A 22,226-nucleotide genomic window follows, 5' to 3' on the forward strand; every position below is an offset into this window, starting at 1 on the left:
GCAGAGCTAGGGTTCAAAAACAAAAGGTAGGCACTTTGCCAAAAAAGGGCCAGTTTTCACTGCGCAATTGAGGTGCGACCATGTTGCGTTTTGCACGGTTTCCTGTCGCAGGCACTAGGCAGACCCAGGCAAGTGAGGTACCATTTTTTTCAGGAGACCTGGCGGAACGCGGGGTGTGTGGAAATTTGTTGATCCACGCAGATTCCAGAAATTTCCACCACAGAAATGTGAGGAAAATGCGTTTTTTTGTCAATTTTTTAGCTTTGCTAGGGATTGTGGGTAACATAACCTGGTGCGCGGCAGTTGAGTCACCCCATCCTGAATTCCCCTGGGTGTCTAGCTTTCAAAAATGTATAGGTTTGCTAGGTTTCCCTAGGTGCCGGCAGAGCTAGGGTTCAAAAACGAAAGGTAGGCACTTTGCCAAAAAACGGCCAGTTTTCACGGCAAAATTGAGGTGCGACCACGTTGTGTTTTGCGCTGTTTCCTGTCACAGGCACTAGGCAGACCCAGGCAAGTGAGGTACCAATTATTTTCAGGAGACCTGGGGGAACGCGGGGTGGGTGGAAATTTGTTGATCCACGCAGATTCCAAAAATTTCCACCACAGAAATGTGAGAAAATGCCTTTTTTTGTCAATTGTTTAGCTTTGCAAGGGATTGTGAGTAACATAACCTGGTGGGCGGCAGTTGAGTCACCCCATCCTGAATTCCCCTGGGTGTCTAGCTTTCAAAAATGTATAGGTTTGCTAGGTTTTCCTAGGTGCCGGCAGAGCTAGGGTTAAAAAACGAAAGGTAGGCACTTTGCCAAAAAGGGGCCAGTTTTCACTGCGAAATTGATGTGCGACCACGTTCCGTTTTGCGCTGTTTCTGGTCGCAGGCACTAGGCAGACCCAGTCAAGTGAGGTACCATTTTTATCGGGAGACCTGGGGAACACTGGGTGGGTGGAAATTTGTTGATCCACGCAGATTCCAGAACTTTCCACCACGGAAAAGTGAGGAAAATGCATTTTTTTGTCAATTGTTTAGCTTTTCAAGGGATTCTGGGTAACAGAACCTAGTGGGAGGCAGTTGAGTCACCCCATCCTGAATTCCCCTGGTTGTCTAGCTTTCAAAAATGTATAGGTTTGCTAGGTTTCCCTAGGTGCCTGTAGAGCTAGGGTTCAAAACCGAAAGGTATGCACTTTGCCAAAAAAGGGCCAGTTTTCACTGCGCAATTGAGGTGCGACCATGTTGCGTTTTGTGCGGTTTCCTGTCGCAGGCACTAGGCAGACCCAGGCAAGTGAGGTACCATTTTTTAAGGAGACCTGGGGGAACGCGGGGTAGGTGGAAATTTGTTGATCCACGCAGATTCCAGAAATTTCCACCACAGAAATGTGAGGAAAATGCTTTTTTTTTCAATTTTTTAGCTTTGCAAGAGATTGTGGGTAACATAACCTGGTGCGCGGCAGTTGAGTCACCACATCCTAAATTCCCCTGGGTGTCTAGCTTTCAAAAATTTATAGGTTTGCTAGGTTTCCCTAGGTGCCGGCAGAGCTAGGGTTCAAAAACGAAAGGTAGGCACTTTGCCAAAAAACGGCCAGTTTTCACGGCGAAATTGAGGTGCGACCACGTTGTGTTTTGCGCTGTTTCCTGTCGCAGGCACTAGGCAGACCCAGGCAAGTGAGGTACCATTTTTATCGGGAGACCCGGGGGAACGCTGGGTAGGTGGAAATTTGTTGATACACGCAGATTCAGAACTTTCCACCACAGAAATGTGAGGAAAATGCATTTTTTTTGTAATTTTTTTTAGATTTGCGAGGGATTCTGGATAACAGAACCTGGTGGGAGGCAGATGAGTCACCCCATCCTGAATTCCCCTGGGTGTCTAGCTTTCAAAAATGTATAGGTTTGCTAGGTTTCTCTAGGTGCCGGCAGAGCTAGGGTACAAAAATAAAAGGTAGGCACTTTACCAAAAAACGGCCAGTTTTCACTGCGAAATTGAGGTGCGACCACGTTGCGTTTTGCACTGTTTCCTGTCGCAGCCACTAGGCAGACCCTGGCTAGTGAGGTACCATTTTTTTCGGGAGACCTGGAGGAACTCAGGATGGGTGGAAATGTGTTGATCCATGCAGATTCTAGAACTTTCCACCACAGAAATGTGAGGAAAATGCGTTTTTTTGTCACTTTTTTAGCTTTGCAAGGGATTCTGGGTAACAGAACCTGGTGGGAGGCAGTTGAGTCACCCCATTCTGAAGTCCCCTGGGTGTCTGGTTTTCAAAAATGTTTAGGTTTGCTAGGTTTCCCTAGGTGCCGGCAGAGATAGGGTTCAAAAACGATAGGTAGGCATTTTGCCAAAAAAGGGCCAGTTTTCACTGCGATATTGATGTGCGACCACGTTGCGTTTTGCGCTGTTTCCTGTCGCAGGCACTAGGCAGACCCAGGCAAGTGAGGTACCATTTTTATCGGGAGACCTGGGGAACACTGGGTGGGTGGAAATGTGTTGATCCACGCAGATACCAGAACTTTTCACCACGGGAATGTGAGGAAAATGCATTTTTTTGTCAATTATTCAGCTTTGCAAGGGATTGTGGGTAACATAACCTGGTGGGAGGCAGTTGAGTCACCCCATCCTAAATTCCCCTGGGTGTCTAGTTTTCAAAAATGTATAGGTTTGCTAGGTTTCCCTAGGTGCCGGATAGAGCTAGGGTTCAAAACCGAAAGGTAGGCACTTTGCCAAAAAAAGGCCCGTTTTCACTGCGAAATTGAGGTGTGACCATGTTGTGTTTTGCGCTGTTTCCTGTCACAGGCACTAGGCAGACACAGGCAAGTGAGGTACCATTATTTTCGGGAGACCTGGGGTAACGGGGGGGTGCATGGAAATTTGTTGATCCACGCAGATTCCATAACTTTCCACAACAGAAATGTGAGGAAAATGCGTTTGTTTGTCAATTTTTTAGCTTTGCAAGGGATTCTGGGTAACAGAACCTAGTGGGAGGCAGTTGAGTCACCCCATCCTGAATTCCCCTGGGTGTCTAGCTTTAAAAAGTGTATCGGTTTGCTAGGTATCCCTAGGTGCCGGCAGAGCTAGGGTTCAAAAACAAAAGGTAGGCACTTTGCCAAAAAAGGGCCAGTTTTCACTGCGCAATTGAGGTGCGACCATGTTGCGTTTTGCACGGTTTCCTGTCGCAGGCACTAGGCAGACCCAGGCAAGTGAGGTACCATTTTTTTCAGGAGACCTGGCGGAACGCGGGTGTGTGGAAATTTGTTGATCCACGCAGATTCCAGAAATTTCCACCACAGAAATGTGAGGAAAATGCGTTTTTTTGTCAATTTTTTAGCTTTGCTAGGGATTGTGGGTAACAGAACCTGGTGCGCGGCAGTTGAGTCACCCCATCCTGAATTCCCCTGGGTGTCTAGCTTTCAAAAATGTATAGGTTTGCTAGGTTTCTCTAGGTGCCGGCAGAGCTAGGGTACAAAAATGAAAGGTAGGCACTTTACCAAAAAACGACCAGTTTTCACTGCCGAATTGAGGTGCGACCACGTTGCGTTTTGCACTGTTTCCTGTCACAGCCACTAGGCAGACCCTGGCTAGTGAGGTACCATTTTTTTCCGGAGACCTGGAGGAACTCAGGATGGGTGGAAATGTGTTGATCCATGCAGATTCTAGAACTTTCCACCACAGAAATGTGAGGAAAATGCGTTTTTTGTCACTTTTTTAGCTTTGCAAGGGATTCTGGGTAACAGAACCTGGTGGGAGGCAGTTGAGTCACCCCATTCTGAAGTCCCCTGGGTGTCTGGTTTTCAAAAATGTTTAGGTTTGCTAGGTTTCCCTAGGTGCCGGCAGAGATAGGGTTCAAAAACGATAGGTAGGCATTTTGCCAAAAAAGGGCCAGTTTTCACTGCGATATTGATGTGCGACCACGTTGCGTTTTGCGCTGTTTCCTGTCGCAGGCACTAGGCAGACCCAGGCAAGTGAGGTACCATTTTTATCGGGAGACCTGGGGAACACTGGGTGGGTGGAAATGTGTTGATCCACGCAGATTCCAGAACTTTTCACCACGGGAATGTGACGAAAATGCATTTTTTTGTCAATTTTTCAGCTTTGCAAGGGATTGTGGGTAACATAACCTGGTGGGAGGCAGTTGAGTCACCCCATCCTAAATTCCCCTGGGTGTCTAGTTTTCAAAAATGTATAGGTTTGCTAGGTTTCCCTAGGTGCCGGCAGAGCTAGGGTTCAAAACCGAAAGGTAGGCACTTTGCCAAAAAAAGGCCCGTTTTCACTGCGAAATTGAGGTGTGACCATGTTGTGTTTTGCCCTGTTTCCTGACACAGGCACTAGGCAGACCCAGGCAAGTGAGGTACCATTATTTTCGGGAGACCTGGGGTAACGGGGGGTGCATGGAAATTTGTTGATCCACGCAGATTCCATAACTTTCCACAACAGAAATGTGAGGAAAATGCGTTTGTTTGTCAATTTTTTAGCTTTGCAAGGGATTCTGGGTAACAGAACCTAGTGGGAGGCAGTTGAGTCACCCCATCCTGAATTCCCCTGGGTGTCTAGCTTTAAAAAATGTATAGGTTTGCTAGGTATCCCTAGGTGCCGGCAGAGCTAGGGTTAAAAAACAAAAGGTAGGCACTTTGCCAAAAAAGGGCCAGTTTTCACTGCGCAATTGAGGTGCGACCATGTTGCGTTTTGCACGGTTTCCTGTCGCAGGCACTAGGCAGACCCAGGCAAGTGAGGTACCATTTTTTTCAGGAGACCTGGCGGAACGCGGGTGTGTGGAAATTTGTTGATCCACGCAGATTCCAGAAATTTCCACCACAGAAATGTGAGGAAAATGCGTTTTTTTGTCAATTTTTTAGCTTTGCTAGGGATTGTGGGTAACATAACCTGGTGCGCGGCAGTTGAGTCACCCCATCCTGAATTCCCCTGGGTGTCTAGCTTTCAAAAATGTATAGGTTTGCTAGGTTTCCCTAGGTGCCGGCAGAGCTAGGGTTCAAAAACGAAAGGTAGGCACTTTGCCAAAAAACGGACAGTTTTCACGGCGAAATTGAGGTGCGACCACGTTGTGTTTTGCGCTGTTTCCTGTCACAGGCACTAGGCAGACCCAGGCAAGTGAGGTACCAATTATTTTCAGGAGACCTGGGGGAACGCGGGGTGGGTGGAAATTTGTTGATCCACGCAGATTCCAAAAATTTCCACCACAGAAATGTGAGAAAATGCCTTTTTTTGTCAATTGTTTAGCTTTGCAAGGGATTGTGAGTAACATAACCTGGTGGGCGGCAGTTGAGTCACCCCATCCTGAATTCCCCTGGGTGTCTAGCTTTCAAAAATGTATAGGTTTGCTAGGTTTTCCTAGGTGCCGGCAGAGCTAGGGTTAAAAAACGAAAGGTAGGCACTTTGCCAAAAAACGGCCAGTTTTCACGGCGAAATTGAGGTGTGACCACGTTGTGTTTTGCGCTGTTTCCTGTCGCAGGCACTAGGCAGACCCAGGCAAGTGAGGTACCATTTTTTTTTGGGAGACCTGGAGGAACTCAGGATGGGTGGAAATTTGTTGATCCATGCAGATTCCAGACATTTCCACCACAGAAATGTGAGAAAATGCCTTTTTTGTCAATTTTTCAGCTTTGCAAGGGATTGTGGGTAACATAACCTGGTGGGAGGCAGTTGAGTCACCCCATCCTAAATTCCCCTGGGTGTCTAGCTTTCAATAATGTATAGGTTTGCTAGGTTTCCCTTGGTGCCGGCAGAGCTAGGGTTCAAAAACGAAAGGTAGGCACTTTGCCGAAAAACGGCCAGTTTTCACGGCGAAATTGAGGTGCGACCATGTTGCGTTTTGCGCGGTTTCCTGTCGCAGGCACTAGGCAGACCCAGGCAAGTGAGGTACCATTTTTTTCAGGAGACGTGGCGGAACGCGGGGTGGGTGGAAATTTGTTGATCCACGCAGATTCCAGAAATTTCCACCACAGAAATGTGAGGAAAATGCATTTTTTGTCAATTTTTTAGCTTTGCAAGGGATTGTGGGTAACATAACCTGGTGGGCGGCAGTTGAGTCACCCCATCCTGAATTCCCCTGGGTGTCTAGTTTTCAAAAATGTATGGGTTTGCTAGGTTTCCCTAGGTGCCGGCAGAGCTAGGGTTAAAAAACGAAAGGTAGGCACTTTGCCAAAAAAAAGCGCGTTTTCACTGCGAAAATGAGGTGCGACCACGTTGTGTTTTGCACTGTTTCCTGTCACAGGCACTAGGCAGACCCAGGCAAGTGAGGTACCATTATTTTCGGGAGACCTGGGGGAACGGGGGTGCATGGAAATTTGTTGATCCACGCAGATTCCATAACTTTCCACAACAGAAATGTGAGGAAAATGCGTTTGTTTGTCAATTTTTTAGCTTTGCAAGGGATTCAGGGTAACAGAACCTAGTGGGAGGCAGTTGAGTCAGCCCATCCTGAATTCCCCTGGGTGTCTAGCTTAAAAAAAGTATAGGTTTGCTAGGTATCCCTAGGTGCCGGCAGAGCTAGGGTTAAAAAACAAAAGGTAGGCATTTTGCCAAAAAAGGGCCAGTTTTCACTGCGCAATTGAGGTGCGACCATGTTGCGTTTTGCACGGTTTCCTGTCGCAGGCACTAGGCAGACCCAGGCAAGTGAGGTACCATTTTTTTCAGGAGACCTGGCGGAACGCGGGGTGCGTGGAAATTTGTTGATCCACGCAGATTCCAGAAATTTCCACCACAGAAATGTGAGGAAAATGCGTTTTTTTGTCAATTTTTTAGCTTTGCTAGGGATTGTGGGTAACATAACCTGGTGCGCGGCAGTTGAGTCACCCCATCCTGAAGTTCCCTGGGTGTCTAGCTTTAAAAAATGTATAGGTTTGCTAGGTTTCCCTAGGTGCCGGCAGAGCTAGGGTTAAAAAAAGGAAAGGTAGGCACTGTGCCAAAAAACTGCCAGTTTTCACGGCGAAATTGAGGTGCGACCACGTTGTGTTTTGCGCTGTTTCCTGTCACAGGCACTAAGCAGACCCAGACAAGTGAGGTACCAATTATTTTCAGGAGACCTGGGGGAACGCAGGGTGGGTGGAAATTTGTTGATCCACGCTGATTCCAGAAATTTCCACCACAGAAATGTGAGAAAATGCCTTTTTTTGTCAATTGTTTAGCTTTGCAAGGGATTGTGGGTAACATAACCTGGTGGGCGGCAGTTGAGTCACCCCATCCTAAATTCCCCTGGGTGTCTAGTTTTCAAAAATGTATAGGTTTGCTAGGTTTCCCTAGGTGCCGGCAGAGCTAGGGTTAAAAAACGAAAGGTAGGCACTTTGCCGAAAAACGGCCAGTTTTCACAGCGAAATTGAGGTGCGACCATGTTGCGTTTTGAGCGGTTTCCTGTCGCAGGCACTAGGCAGACCCAGGAAGTGAGGTACCATTTTTTTCAGGAGACCTGGCGGAACGCGGGGTGGGTGGAAATTTGTTGATCCACGCAGATTCCAGAAATTTCCACCACAGAAATGTGAGGAAAATGCATTTTTTGTCAATTTTTTAGCTTTGCAAGGGATTGTGGGTAACATAACCTGGTGGGCGGCAGTTGAGTCACCCCATCCTGAATTCCCCTGGGTGTCTAGCTTTCAAAAATGTATAGGTTTGCTAGGTTTCCCTAGGTGCCCGCAGAGCTAGGGTTCAAAAACGAAAGGTAGGCACTTTGCGAAAAAACAGCCAGTTTTCACGGCGAAATTGATGTGCGACCACGTTGTGTTTTGCGCTGTTTCCTGTCGCAGGCACTAGGCAGACCCAGGCAAGTGAGGTACCATTTTTTTCAGGAGACGTGGCGGAACGCGGGGTGGGTGGAAATTTGTTGATCCACGCAGATTCCAGAAATTTCCACCACAGAAATGTGAGGAAAATGCATTTTTTGTCAATTTTTTAGCTTTGCAAGGGATTGTGGGTAACATAACCTGGTGGGCGGCAGTTGAGTCACCCCATCCTGAATTCCCCTGGGTGTCTAGTTTTCAAAAATGTATGGGTTTGCTAGGTTTCCCTAGGTGCCGGCAGAGCTAGGGTTAAAAAACGAAAGGTAGGCACTTTGCCAAAAAAAAGCGCGTTTTCACTGCGAAAATGAGGTGCGACCACGTTGTGTTTTGCACTGTTTCCTGTCACAGGCACTAGGCAGACCCAGGCAAGTGAGGTACCATTATTTTCGGGAGACCTGGGGGAACGGGGGTGCATGGAAATTTGTTGATCCACGCAGATTCCATAACTTTCCACAACAGAAATGTGAGGAAAATGCGTTTGTTTGTCAATTTTTTAGCTTTGCAAGGGATTCAGGGTAACAGAACCTAGTGGGAGGCAGTTGAGTCAGCCCATCCTGAATTCCCCTGGGTGTCTAGCTTAAAAAAAGTATAGGTTTGCTAGGTATCCCTAGGTGCCGGCAGAGCTAGGGTTAAAAAACAAAAGGTAGGCATTTTGCCAAAAAAGGGCCAGTTTTCACTGCGCAATTGAGGTGCGACCATGTTGCGTTTTGCACGGTTTCCTGTCGCAGGCACTAGGCAGACCCAGGCAAGTGAGGTACCATTTTTTTCAGGAGACCTGGCGGAACGCGGGGTGCGTGGAAATTTGTTGATCCACGCAGATTCCAGAAATTTCCACCACAGAAATGTGAGGAAAATGCGTTTTTTTGTCAATTTTTTAGCTTTGCTAGGGATTGTGGGTAACATAACCTGGTGCGCGGCAGTTGAGTCACCCCATCCTGAAGTTCCCTGGGTGTCTAGCTTTAAAAAATGTATAGGTTTGCTAGGTTTCCCTAGGTGCCGGCAGAGCTAGGGTTAAAAAAAGGAAAGGTAGGCACTGTGCCAAAAAACTGCCAGTTTTCACGGCGAAATTGAGGTGCGACCACGTTGTGTTTTGCGCTGTTTCCTGTCACAGGCACTAAGCAGACCCAGACAAGTGAGGTACCAATTATTTTCAGGAGACCTGGGGGAACGCAGGGTGGGTGGAAATTTGTTGATCCACGCTGATTCCAGAAATTTCCACCACAGAAATGTGAGAAAATGCCTTTTTTTGTCAATTGTTTAGCTTTGCAAGGGATTGTGGGTAACATAACCTGGTGGGCGGCAGTTGAGTCACCCCATCCTAAATTCCCCTGGGTGTCTAGTTTTCAAAAATGTATAGGTTTGCTAGGTTTCCCTAGGTGCCGGCAGAGCTAGGGTTAAAAAACGAAAGGTAGGCACTTTGCCGAAAAACGGCCAGTTTTCACAGCGAAATTGAGGTGCGACCATGTTGCGTTTTGAGCGGTTTCCTGTCGCAGGCACTAGGCAGACCCAGGAAGTGAGGTACCATTTTTTTCAGGAGACCTGGCGGAACGCGGGGTGGGTGGAAATTTGTTGATCCACGCAGATTCCAGAAATTTCCACCACAGAAATGTGAGGAAAATGCATTTTTTGTCAATTTTTTAGCTTTGCAAGGGATTGTGGGTAACATAACCTGGTGGGCGGCAGTTGAGTCACCCCATCCTGAATTCCCCTGGGTGTCTAGCTTTCAAAAATGTATAGGTTTGCTAGGTTTCCCTAGGTGCCCGCAGAGCTAGGGTTCAAAAACGAAAGGTAGGCACTTTGCGAAAAAACAGCCAGTTTTCACGGCGAAATTGATGTGCGACCACGTTGTGTTTTGCGCTGTTTCCTGTCGCAGGCACTAGGCAGACCCAGGCAAGTGAGGTACCATTTTTTTCAGGAGACGTGGCGGAACGCGGGGTGGGTGGAAATTTGTTGATCCACGCAGATTCCAGAAATTTCCACCACAGAAATGTGAGGAAAATGCATTTTTTGTCAATTTTTTAGCTTTGCAAGGGATTGTGGGTAACATAACCTGGTGGGCGGCAGTTGAGTCACCCCATCCTGAATTCCCCTGGGTGTCTAGTTTTCAAAAATGTATGGGTTTGCTAGGTTTCCCTAGGTGCCGGCAGAGCTAGGGTTAAAAAACGAAAGGTAGGCACTTTGCCAAAAAAAAGCGCGTTTTCACTGCGAAAATGAGGTGCGACCACGTTGTGTTTTGCACTGTTTCCTGTCACAGGCACTAGGCAGACCCAGGCAAGTGAGGTACCATTATTTTCGGGAGACCTGGGGGAACGGGGGTGCATGGAAATTTGTTGATCCACGCAGATTCCATAACTTTCCACAACAGAAATGTGAGGAAAATGCGTTTGTTTGTCAATTTTTTAGCTTTGCAAGGGATTCAGGGTAACAGAACCTAGTGGGAGGCAGTTGAGTCAGCCCATCCTGAATTCCCCTGGGTGTCTAGCTTAAAAAAAGTATAGGTTTGCTAGGTATCCCTAGGTGCCGGCAGAGCTAGGGTTAAAAAACAAAAGGTAGGCATTTTGCCAAAAAAGGGCCAGTTTTCACTGCGCAATTGAGGTGCGACCATGTTGCGTTTTGCACGGTTTCCTGTCGCAGGCACTAGGCAGACCCAGGCAAGTGAGGTACCATTTTTTTCAGGAGACCTGGCGGAACGCGGGGTGCGTGGAAATTTGTTGATCCACGCAGATTCCAGAAATTTCCACCACAGAAATGTGAGGAAAATGCGTTTTTTTGTCAATTTTTTAGCTTTGCTAGGGATTGTGGGTAACATAACCTGGTGCGCGGCAGTTGAGTCACCCCATCCTGAAGTTCCCTGGGTGTCTAGCTTTAAAAAATGTATAGGTTTGCTAGGTTTCCCTAGGTGCCGGCAGAGCTAGGGTTAAAAAAAGGAAAGGTAGGCACTGTGCCAAAAAACTGCCAGTTTTCACGGCGAAATTGAGGTGCGACCACGTTGTGTTTTGCGCTGTTTCCTGTCACAGGCACTAAGCAGACCCAGACAAGTGAGGTACCAATTATTTTCAGGAGACCTGGGGGAACGCAGGGTGGGTGGAAATTTGTTGATCCACGCTGATTCCAGAAATTTCCACCACAGAAATGTGAGAAAATGCCTTTTTTTGTCAATTGTTTAGCTTTGCAAGGGATTGTGGGTAACATAACCTGGTGGGCGGCAGTTGAGTCACCCCATCCTAAATTCCCCTGGGTGTCTAGTTTTCAAAAATGTATAGGTTTGCTAGGTTTCCCTAGGTGCCGGCAGAGCTAGGGTTAAAAAACGAAAGGTAGGCACTTTGCCGAAAAACGGCCAGTTTTCACAGCGAAATTGAGGTGCGACCATGTTGCGTTTTGAGCGGTTTCCTGTCGCAGGCACTAGGCAGACCCAGGAAGTGAGGTACCATTTTTTTCAGGAGACCTGGCGGAACGCGGGGTGGGTGGAAATTTGTTGATCCACGCAGATTCCAGAAATTTCCACCACAGAAATGTGAGGAAAATGCATTTTTTGTCAATTTTTTAGCTTTGCAAGGGATTGTGGGTAACATAACCTGGTGGGCGGCAGTTGAGTCACCCCATCCTGAATTCCCCTGGGTGTCTAGCTTTCAAAAATGTATAGGTTTGCTAGGTTTCCCTAGGTGCCCGCAGAGCTAGGGTTCAAAAACGAAAGGTAGGCACTTTGCGAAAAAACAGCCAGTTTTCACGGCGAAATTGATGTGCGACCACGTTGTGTTTTGCGCTGTTTCCTGTCGCAGGCACTAGGCAGACCCAGGCAAGTGAGGTACCATTTTTATCGGGAGACCCGGGGGAACGCTGGGTAGGTGGAAATTTGTTGATACACGCAGATTCCAGAACTTTCCACCACAGAAATGTGAGGAAAATGCATTTTTTTTGTAATTTTTTTTAGATTTGCGAGGGATTCTGGGTAACAGAACCTGGTGGGAGGCAGATGAGTCACCCCATCCTGAATTCCCCTGGGTGTCTAGCTTTCAAAAATTTATAGGTTTGCTAGGTTTCTCTAGGTGCCGGCAGAGCTAGGGTACAAAAATGAAAGGTAGGCACTTTGCCAAAAAACGGCCAGTTTTCACTGCGAAATTGAGGTGCGACCACGTTGCGTTTTGCACTGTTTCCTGTCGCAGCCACTAGGCAGACCCTGGCTAGTGAGGTACCATTTTTTTCGGGAGACCTGGAGGAACTCAGGATGGGTGGAAATGTGTTGATCCATGCAGATTCTAGAACTTTCCACCACAGAAATGTGAGGAAAATGCGTTTTTTGTCACTTTTTTAGCTTTGCAAGGGATTCTGGGTAACAGAACCTGGTGGGAGGCAGTTGAGTCACCCCATTCTGAAGTCCCCTGGGTGTCTGGTTTTCAAAAATGTTTAGGTTTGCTAGGTTTCCCTAGGTGCCGGCAGAGATAGGGTTAAAAAACGATAGGTAGGCATTTTGCCAAAAAAGGGCCAGTTTTTACTGCGATATTGATGTGCGACCACGTTGTGTTTTGCGCTGTTTCCTGTCGCAGGCACTAGGCAGACCCAGGCAAGTGAGGTACCATTTTTATCGGGAGACCTGGGGAACACTGGGTGGGTGGAAATGTGTTGATCCACGCAGATTCCAGAACTTTCCACCACAGGAATGTGAGGAAAATGCATTTTTTTGTCAATTTTTCAGCTTTGCAAGGGATTGTGGGTAACATAACCTGGTGGGAGGCAGTTGAGTCACCCCATCCTAAATTCCCCTGGGTGTCTAGTTTTCAAAAATTTATAGGTTTGCTAGGTTTCCCTAGGTGCCGGCAGAGCTAGGGTTAAAAAACTAAAGGTAGGCACTTTGCCAAAAAAAGGCCCGTTTTCACCTCGAAAATGAGGTGCGACCACGTTGTGTTTTGCGCTGTTTCCTGTCACAGGCACTAGGCAGACCCAGGCAAGTGAGGTACCATTATTTTCGGGAGACCTGGGGGAACGGGGGGTGCATGGAAATTTGTTGATCCACGAAGATTCCAAAACTTTCCACAACAGAAATGTGAGGAAAATGCGTTTATTTGTCAATTCTTTAGCTTTGCAAGGGATTCTGGGTAACAGAACCTAGTGGGAGGCAGTTGAGTCAGCCCATCCTGAATTCCCCTGGGTGTCTAGCTTAAAAAAATGTATAGGTTTGCTAGGTATCCCTAGGTGCCGGCAGAGCTAGGGTTCAAAAACAAAAGGTAGGCACTTTGCCAAAAAAGGGCCAGTTTTCACTGCGCAATTGAGGTGCGACCATGTTGCGTTTTGCACGGTTTCCTGTCGCAGGCACTAGGCAGACCCAGGCAAGTGAGGTACCATTTTTTTCAGGAGACCTGGCGGAACGCGGGGTGCATGGAAATTTGTTGATCCACGCAGATTCTAGAAATTTCCACCACAGAAATGTGAGGAAAATGCGTTTTTTTGTCAATTTTTTAGCTTTGCTATGGATTGTGGGTAACATAACCTGGTGCGCGGCAGTTGAGTCACCCCATCCTGAATTCCCCTGGGTGTCTAGCTTTCAAAAATGTATAGGTTTGCTAGGTTTCCCTAGGTGCCGGCATTTCTAGGGTTAAAAAAAGGAAAGGTAGGCACTTTGCCAAAAAACGGCCAGTTTTCACGGCGAAATTGAGGTGCTACCACGTTGTGTTTTGCGCTGTTTCCTGTCACAGGCACTAGGCAGACCCAGGCAAGTGAGGTACCAATTATTTTCAGGAGACCTGGGGGAACGCAGGGTGGGTGGAAATTTGTTGATCCACGCAGATTCCAGAAATTTCCACCACAGAAATGTGAGAAAATGCCTTTTTTTGTCAATTGTTTAGCTTTGCAAGGGATTGTGGGTAACATAACCTGGTGGGCGGCAGTTGAGTCACCCCATCCTGAATTCCCCTGGGTGTCTAGCTTTCAAAATGTATAGGTTTGCTAGGTTTCCCTAGGTGCCGGCAGAGCTAGGGTTAAAAAACGAAAGGTAGGCACTTTGCCGAAAAACGGCCAGTTTTCACGGCAAAATTGAGGTGCGACCATGTTGCGTTTTGCGCGGTTTCCTGTCGCAGGCACTAGGCAGACCCAGGCAAGTGAGGTACCATTTTTTTCAGGAGACCTGGCGGAACGCGGGGTGGGTGGAAATTTGTTGATCCAGGCAGATTCCAGAAATTTCCACCACATAAATGTGAGGAAAATGCGTTTTTTTGTCAATTTTTTAGCTTTGCTAGGGATTGTGGGTAACATAACCTGGTGCGCGGCAGTTGAGTCACCCCATCCTGAATTCCCCTGGGTGTCTAGCTTTCAAAAATGTATAGGTTTGCTAGGTTTCCCTAGGTGCCGGCAGAGCTAGGGTTCAAAAACGAAAGGTAGACACTTTGCCCAAAAACTGCCAGTTTTCACGTCGAAATTGAGGTGCGACCACGTTGTGTTTTGCGCTGTTTCCTGTCACAGGCACTAGGCAGACCCAGGCAAGTAAGGTACCAATTATTTTCAGGAGACCTGGGGGAACGCAGGGTGGGTGGAAATTTGTTGATCCACGCAGATTCCAGAAATTTCCACCACAGAAATGTGAGAAAATGCCTTTTTTGTCAATTGTTTAGCTTTGCAAGGGATTGTGGGTAACATAACCTGGTGGGTGGCAGTTGAGTCACCCCATCCTGAATTCCCCTGGGTGTCTAGCTTTCAAAAATGTATAGGTTTGCTAGGTTTCCCTAGGTGCCGGCAGAGCTAGGGTTAAAAAACAAAAGGTAGGCACTTTGCCAAAAAACGGCCAGTTTTCACGGCGAAATTGAAGTGTGACCACGTTGTGTTTTGCGCTGTTTCCTGTCGCAGGCACTAGGCAGACCCAGGCAAGTGAAGTACCATTTTTTTTCGGGAGACCTGGAGGAACTCAGGATGGGTGGACATTTGTCGATCCATGCAGATTCCAGAACTTTCCACCACAGAAATGTGAGGAAAATGCATTTTTTGTCAATTTTTTAGCTTTGCAAGGGATTGTGGGTAACATAACCTGGTGGGCGGCAGTTGAGTCACCCCATCCTGAATTCCCCTGGGTGTCTAGCTTTCAAAAATGTATAGGTTTGCTAGGTTTCCCTAGGTTCCCGCAGAGCTAGGGTTCAAAAACGAAAGGTAGGCACTTTGCCAAAAAACGGGCAGTTTTCACGGCGAAATTGAGGTGCGACCACATTGTGTTTTGCGCTGTTTCCTGTCGCAGGCACTAGGCAGACCCAGGCAAGTGAGGTACCATTTTTATCGGGAGACCCGGGGAAATGCTGGGTAGGTGGAAATTTGTTGATACACGCAGATTCCAGAACTTTCCACCACAGAAATGTGAGGAAAATGCATTTTTTTTGTAATTCTTTTTAGATTTGCGAGGGATTCTGGGTAACAGAACCTGGTGGGAGGCAGATGAGTCACCCCATCCTGAATTCCCCTGGGTGTCTAGCTTTCACAAATATATAGGTTTGCTAGGTTTCTCTAGGTGCCGGCAGAGCTAGGGTACAAAAATGAAAGGTAGGCACTTTGCCAAAAAACTGCCAGTTTTCACTGCGAAATTGAGGTGCGACCACGTTGCGTTTTGCACTGTTTCCTGTCGCAGCCACTAGGCAGACCCTGGCTAGTGAGGTACCATTTTTTTTGGGAGACCTGGAGGAACTCAGGATGGGTGGAAATGTGTTGATCCATGCAGATTCTAGAACTTTCCACCACAGAAATGTGAGGAAAATGTGTTTTTTTGTCACTTTTTTAGCTTTGCAAGGGATTCTGGGTAACAGAACCTGGCGGGAGGCAGTTGAGTCACCCCATTCTGAAGTCCCCTGGGTGTCTGGTTTTCAAAAATTTATAGGTTTGCTAGGTTTCCCTAGGTGCCGGCAGAGCTAGGGTTAAAAAACGAAAGGTAGGCACTTTGCCAAAAAAAGGGCCAGTTTTCACTGCGCAATTGAGGTGCGACCATGTTGCGTTTTGCACGGTTTCCTGTCGCAGGCACTAGGCAGACCCAGGCAAGTGAGGTACCATTTTTTTCAGGAGACCTGGCGGAACGCGGGGTGCGTGGAAATTTGTTTATCCACGCAGATTCCAGAAATTTCCACCACAGAAATGTGAAGAAAATTCATTTTTTTGTCAATTTTTTAGCTTTGCTAGGGATTGTGGGTAACATAACCTGGTGCGCGGCAGTTGAGTCACCCCATCCTGAATTCCCCTGGGTGTCTAGCTTTCAAAAATCTATAGGTTTGCTAGGTTTCCCTAGGTGCCGGCAGAGCTAGGGTTAAAAAAAGGAAAGGTAGGCACTTTGCCAAAAAACGGCCAGTTTTCACGGCGAAATTGAGGTGCGACCACGTTGTGTTTTGCGCTGTTTCCTGTCACAGGCACTAGGCAGACCCAGGCAAGTGAGGTACCAATTATTTTCAGGAGACCTGGGGGAACTCGGGCTGGGTGGAAATTTGTTGATCCACGCAGATTCCAGAAATTTCCACCACAGAAATGTGAGAAAATGCCTTTTTTTGTCAATTTTTCGACTTTGCAAGGGATTGTGGGTAACATAACCTGGTGGGAGGCAGTTGAGTCACCCCATCCTAAATTCCCCTGGGTGTCTAGCTTTCAAAAATGTATAGGTTTGCTAGGTTTCCCTAGGTGCCGGCAGAGCTAGGGTTAAAAAACGAAAGGTAGGCACTTTGCCAAAAAACTGCCAGTTTTCACGGCGAAATTGAGGTGCGACCACGTTGTGTTTTGCGCTGTTTCCTGTCACAGGCACTAGGCAGACCCAGGCAAGTGAGGTACCAATTATTTTCAGGAGACCTGGGGGAACGCAGGGTGGGTGGAAATTTGTTGATCCACGCAGATTCCAGAAATTTCCACCACAGAAATGTGAGAAAATGCCTTTTTTGTCAATTGTTTAGCTTTGCAAGGGATTGTGGGTAACATAACCTGGTGGGCGGCAGTTGAGTCACCCCATCCTGAATTCCCCTGGGTGTCTAGCTTTCAAAATGTATAGGTTTGCTAGGTTTCCCTAGGTGCCGGCAGAGCTAGGGTTAAAAAACGAAAGGTAGGCACTTTGCCGAAAAACGGCCAGTTTTCACGGCGAAATTGCGGTGCGACCATGTTGCGTTTTGCGCGGTTTCCTGTCGCAGACCCAGGCAAGTGAGGTACCATTTTTTTCAGGAGACCTGGCGGAACGCGGGGTGGGTGGAAATTTGTTGATCCACGCAGATTCCAGAAATTTCCACCACAGAAATGTGAGGAAAATGCGTTTTTTTGTCAATTTTTTAGCTTTGCTAGGGATTGTGGGTAACATAACCTGGTGCGCGGCAGTTGAGTCACCCCATTCTGAATTCCCCTGGGTGTCTAGCTTTCAAAAATGTATAGGTTTGCTAGGTTTCCCTAGGTGCCGGCAGAGCTAGGGTTCAAAAACGAAAGGTAGACACTTTGCCCAAAAACTGCCAGTTTTCACGGCGAAATTGAGGTGCGACCACGTTGTGTTTTGCGCTGTTTCCTGTCACAGGCACTAGGCAGACCCAGGCAAGTGAGGTACCAATTATTTTCAGGAGACCTGGGGGAACGCAGGGTGGGTGGAAATTTGTTGATCCACGCAGATTCCAGAAATTTCCACCACAGAAATGTGAGAAAATGCCTTTTTTTGTCAATTGTTTAGATTTGCAAGGGATTGTGGGTAACATAACCTGGTGGGCGGCAGTTGAGTCACCCCATCCTGAATTCCCCTGGGTGTCTAGCTTTCAAAAATGTATAGGTTTGCTAGGTTTCCCTAGGTGCCGGCAGAGCTAGGGTTAAAAAACGAAAGGTAGGCACTTTGCCAAAAAACTGCCAGTTTTCACGGCGAAATTGAGGTGTGACCACGTTGTGTTTTGCGCTGTTTCCTGTCGCAGGCACTAGGCAGACCCAGGCAAGTGAGGTACCATTTTTTTTCGGGAGACCTGGAGGAACTCAGGATGGGTGGACATTTGTCGATCCATGCAGATTCCAGAACTTTCCACCACAGAAATGTGAGGACAATGCGTTTTTTTGTCACTTTTTTAGCTTTGCAAGGGATTCTGGGTAACAGAACCTGGTGGGAGGCAGTTGAGTCACCCCATTCTGTATTTCCCTGGGTGTCTGGTTTTCAAAAATGTATGGGTTTGCTAGGTTTCCCTGGGTGCCGGCAGAGATAGGGTTAAAAAACGATAGGTAGGCACTTTGCCAAAAAAGGACCAGTTTTCACTGCTAAATTGATGTGCGACCACGTTGCGTTTTGCGCTGTTTCCTGTCGCAGGCACTAGGCAGACCGAGGCAAGTGAGGCACCATTTTTATCGGGAGACTTTGGGAACGCGGGGTGGGTGGAAATTTGTTGATCCACGCAGATTCCAGAAATTTCCACCACAGAAATGTGAGGAAAATGTGTTTTTTTTTCAATTCTTTTGCTTTGCACTGGATTGTGGGTAACATAACCTGGTGGGAGGTAGTTGAGTCACCCCATCCTAAATTCCCCTGGGTGTCTAGTTTTCAAAAATGTATAGGTTTGCTAGGTTTCCCTAGGTGCTGGCAGAGCTAGGGTTCAAAAACGAAAGGTAGGCACTTTGCCAAAAAAAGGCCCATTTTCACTGCAAAATTGAGGTGCGACCACATTGTGTTTTGCGCTGTTTCCTGTCACAGGCACTAGGCAGACCCAGGCAAGTGAGGTACCATTATTTTCAGGAGACCTGGGGGAACGGGGGGTGCGTGGAAATTTGTTGATCCACGCAGATTCCATAACTTTCCACCACAGAAATGTGAGGAAAATGTGTTTTTTTGTCAATTTTGTAGCTTTGCAAGGGATTCTGGGTAACATAACCTGGTCGGAGGTAGTTGAGTCAACCAATCCTGAATTCCCCTGGGTGTCTAGTTTTAAAAAATGTATAGGTTTGCTAGGTTTCCCTAGGTGCCGGCAGAGCTAGGGTTCAAAAACGAAAGGTAGGCTCTTTGCCAAAAAAGGGCCAGTTTTCACTGCAAAATTGAGGTGCGACCATGTTGCGTTTTGTGCGGTTTCCTGTCGCAGGCACTAGGCAGACCCAGCCAAGTGAGATACCATTTTTTTCAGGAGACCTGGGGAACGCGGGGTGGGTGGAAATTTGTTGATCCATGCAGATTCCAGAAATTTCCACCACAGAAATGTGAGGAAAATGCGTTTTTTTGTACATTTTTTAGCTTTGCAAGGGATTGTGGGTAACATAACCTGGTGGGAGGCAGTTTAGTCACCCCATCCTAAATTCCCCTGGGTGTCTCGTTTTCAAAAATGTATAGGTTTGATAGGTTTCCCTAGGTGCCGGCAGAGCTAGGGTTCAAAAACAAAAGTTAGGCACTTTGCCAAAAAAAGGCCCGTGTTCACTGCGAAATTGAGGTGCGACCACGTTGCGTTTTGCGCTGTTTTCTGACACAGGCACTAGGCAGACCCAGGCAAGTGAGGTACCATTATTTTTGGGAGACCTGGGGGAACGGGGGGTGCGTGGGAATTTGTTGATCCACGCAGATTCCATAACTTTCCACCACATAAATGTGAGGAAAATGCGTTTGTCAATTTTTTAGCTTTGCAAGGGATTCTGGGTAACAGAACCTAGTGGGAGGCAGTTGAGTCACCCCATCCTGAATTCCCCTGGGTGTCTAGCTTTCAAAAATGTATAGGTTTGCTAGGTATCCCTAGGTGCCGGCAGAGCTAGGGTTCAAAAACAAAAGGTAGGCACTTTGCCAAAAAAGGGCCAGTTTTCACTACGCAATTGAGGTGCGACCATGTTGCGTTTTGCGCGGTTTCCTGTCGCAGGCACTAGGCAGACCCAGGCAAGTGAGGTACCATTTTTTTCAGGAGACCTGGCGAAACGTGGGGTGGGTGGAAATTTGTTGATCCACGCAGATTCCAGAAATTTCCACCACAAAAATGTGAGGAAAATGCGTTTTTTTGTCAATTGTTTAGCTTTGCTAGGGATTGTGGGTAACATAACCTGGTGCGCGGCAGTTGAGTCACCCCATCCTGAATTCCCCTGGGTGTCTAGCTTTCAAAAATGTATAGGTTTGCTAGGTTTCCCTAGGTGCCGGCAGAGCTAGGGTCTAAAAACTAAAGGTAGGCACTTTGCCAAAAAACGGCCAGTTTTCACGGCGAAATTGAGGTGTGACCACGTTGTGTTTTGCGCTGTTTCCTGTCGCAGGCACTAGGCAGACCCAGGCAAGTGAGGTACCATTTTTTTTCGGGAGACCTGGAGGAACTCAGGAAGGGTGGAAATGTGTTGATCCATGCAGACTCCAGAACTTTCCACCACAGAAATGTGAGGACAATGCATTTTTTTGTCACTTTTTTAGCTTTGCAAGGGATTCTGGGTAACAGAACCTGGTGGGAGGCAGTTGAGTCACCCCATTCTGAATTTCCCTGGGTGTCTGGTTTTTAAAAATGTATAGGTTTGCTAGGTTTCCCTGGGTGCCGGCAGAGATAGGGTTAAAAAACGATAGGTAGGCACTTTGCCAAAAAAGGACCAGTTTTCACTGCGAAATTGATGTGCGACCACATTGCGTTTTGCGCTGTTTCCTGTCGCAGGCACTAGGCAGACCGAGGCAAGTGAGGCACCATTTTTATCGGGAGACCTGGGGGAATGCTGGGTGGGTGGAAATTTGTTGATCCACGCAGATTCCAGAACTTTCCACCACAGAAATGTGAGGAAAATGCATTTTTTTGTCAAATTGTTTAGCTTTGCAAGGGATTATGGGTAACAGAACCTGGTAGGAGGCAATCGAGTCAACCCATCCTGATTTCCCCTGGGTGTCTAGTTTTAAAAAATGTATAGGTTTGCTAGGTTTCTCTAGGTGCCGGCAGAGCTAGTGTGCAAAAACTACAGTTGGGCACTTTGCCATGAAAGAGTCAATTTTTAACTGCAAAATTGAGGTTTCACCACGTTGCATTTTGCACCGTTTCCTGTCGCAGACACAAGGCCGACCCACACAAGTGAGGTACAGTTTTTATCGGGAGAGTTAGGGTAAATCAGATTTGTAAATCAACTGTTATTACCTATTGAGTTTTCATGCATTTCTCACTTCCCAATGAAAGACATTGTGTAAAAAAAAATCATTTTGAAAAATGACCAATAATTCTCATGCTAGTATGAGTATTCCCAATTTTAAAAATTTGCAAATATATACTGTTTTTAAATTCTATAATTTGTACCCAATTCAGAAATACATAGGTGTCTTTCATACCGATTTTTCCATGTATACATTTTCCAAGAATAAGTGCTCTATACCCGGTAAATAATAAAAAACCATTGCAAGTTGCTGCTCAGTTTTTGGCTCTGGGTTCGTTGGGTTCTTGGTGAAACTACAAGTCCTCTATATCCCCACAACCAGGAAGGTCAAACAAATGTAACGGTATATTGCTTTCAAAGAGCTGTCAAAATTACAAGACGTTACAGGTGAAAACGTTGAGACAAAAGGCTGTTTTTTTCAACTAATTTTCAATTACTCCAATATTTAACTGTTAGTTTCTATAAAGAAACCTTCATGGATTTAGACAAATGACCCCTTTCTGAATTCAGAATGTTGTCTACTTTTCGAAAATGTATAGCTGTCCCGGATCCAATATTGCTTTCAAACTCATTTCTACCATTAACTGGAAGGAGGATGAAAGCTCTAAAAATAGCAAAAATAGGCTATGTCCCAGAAAAATGCCAAAACTGTGTGGAAAATGTTGGTTCTCTTACAAAAGACTGTCATTCCCTAAAAGCTGAGAAATTGGGAATTTCAGCCCCACAACCCCTTTTTTGATAACATTTGTAGGGAAAAACCCAGCGGCTTTAATTTGCAGCCCGTTTTTCCCATTTGTCTGAAAAAAACAAGAATTTTACTGTATTTTGCTTAATTTGTGGGACCCCTCCAAGGGAATCCACAAACCCTGGGCACCTTTAGAATCCACATGATGTTGGAAGAAAATGTGGTCAAAAAGTTACAGGGGCCTAAGTGCGCACTACCCCAAATTGCCAAAAAAAGGCTTAGCACAGGAGGGGAAAAGGCCTAGCAGCGAAGGGGTTAATATTTTTTAGCAATTTTGACATTATTCTCTGAAAAACTGTTGGCGCAGAGGCCACAGCAAACGGCATGCTGCAGTATTGGGTAGACCCAATAGGGGAAACAAAGGCAGTGAGATACCTAGAGGAAGGATCCAGAACCAACTGGTGATAAGCTGAAGCCAAGTCCAGTTTGCTAAACCACTTAGAACCATCGATTAACGATAGCATGTCAGGAATCTTTGAGAGAGGATGAGAATCGATCCAGATATTTTTATTAAGACTGCATAAGTCTACACAAACGCGAAGCTCACCATTTTTCTTCCTAGCAACGACCAAGGGAGATAGCCAATGAGACGATTCAATAGGTTCAATGATTCCTTTCTTACAAAAAACATTAAGTTCCTGTTCTAACTGATCCCTAACACTGAATGAAACATTT

Source organism: Lissotriton helveticus, chromosome 6, assembly GCF_964261635.1.
Source record: "Lissotriton helveticus chromosome 6, aLisHel1.1, whole genome shotgun sequence".
Taxonomy (NCBI): Eukaryota; Metazoa; Chordata; class Amphibia; order Caudata; family Salamandridae; genus Lissotriton; species Lissotriton helveticus.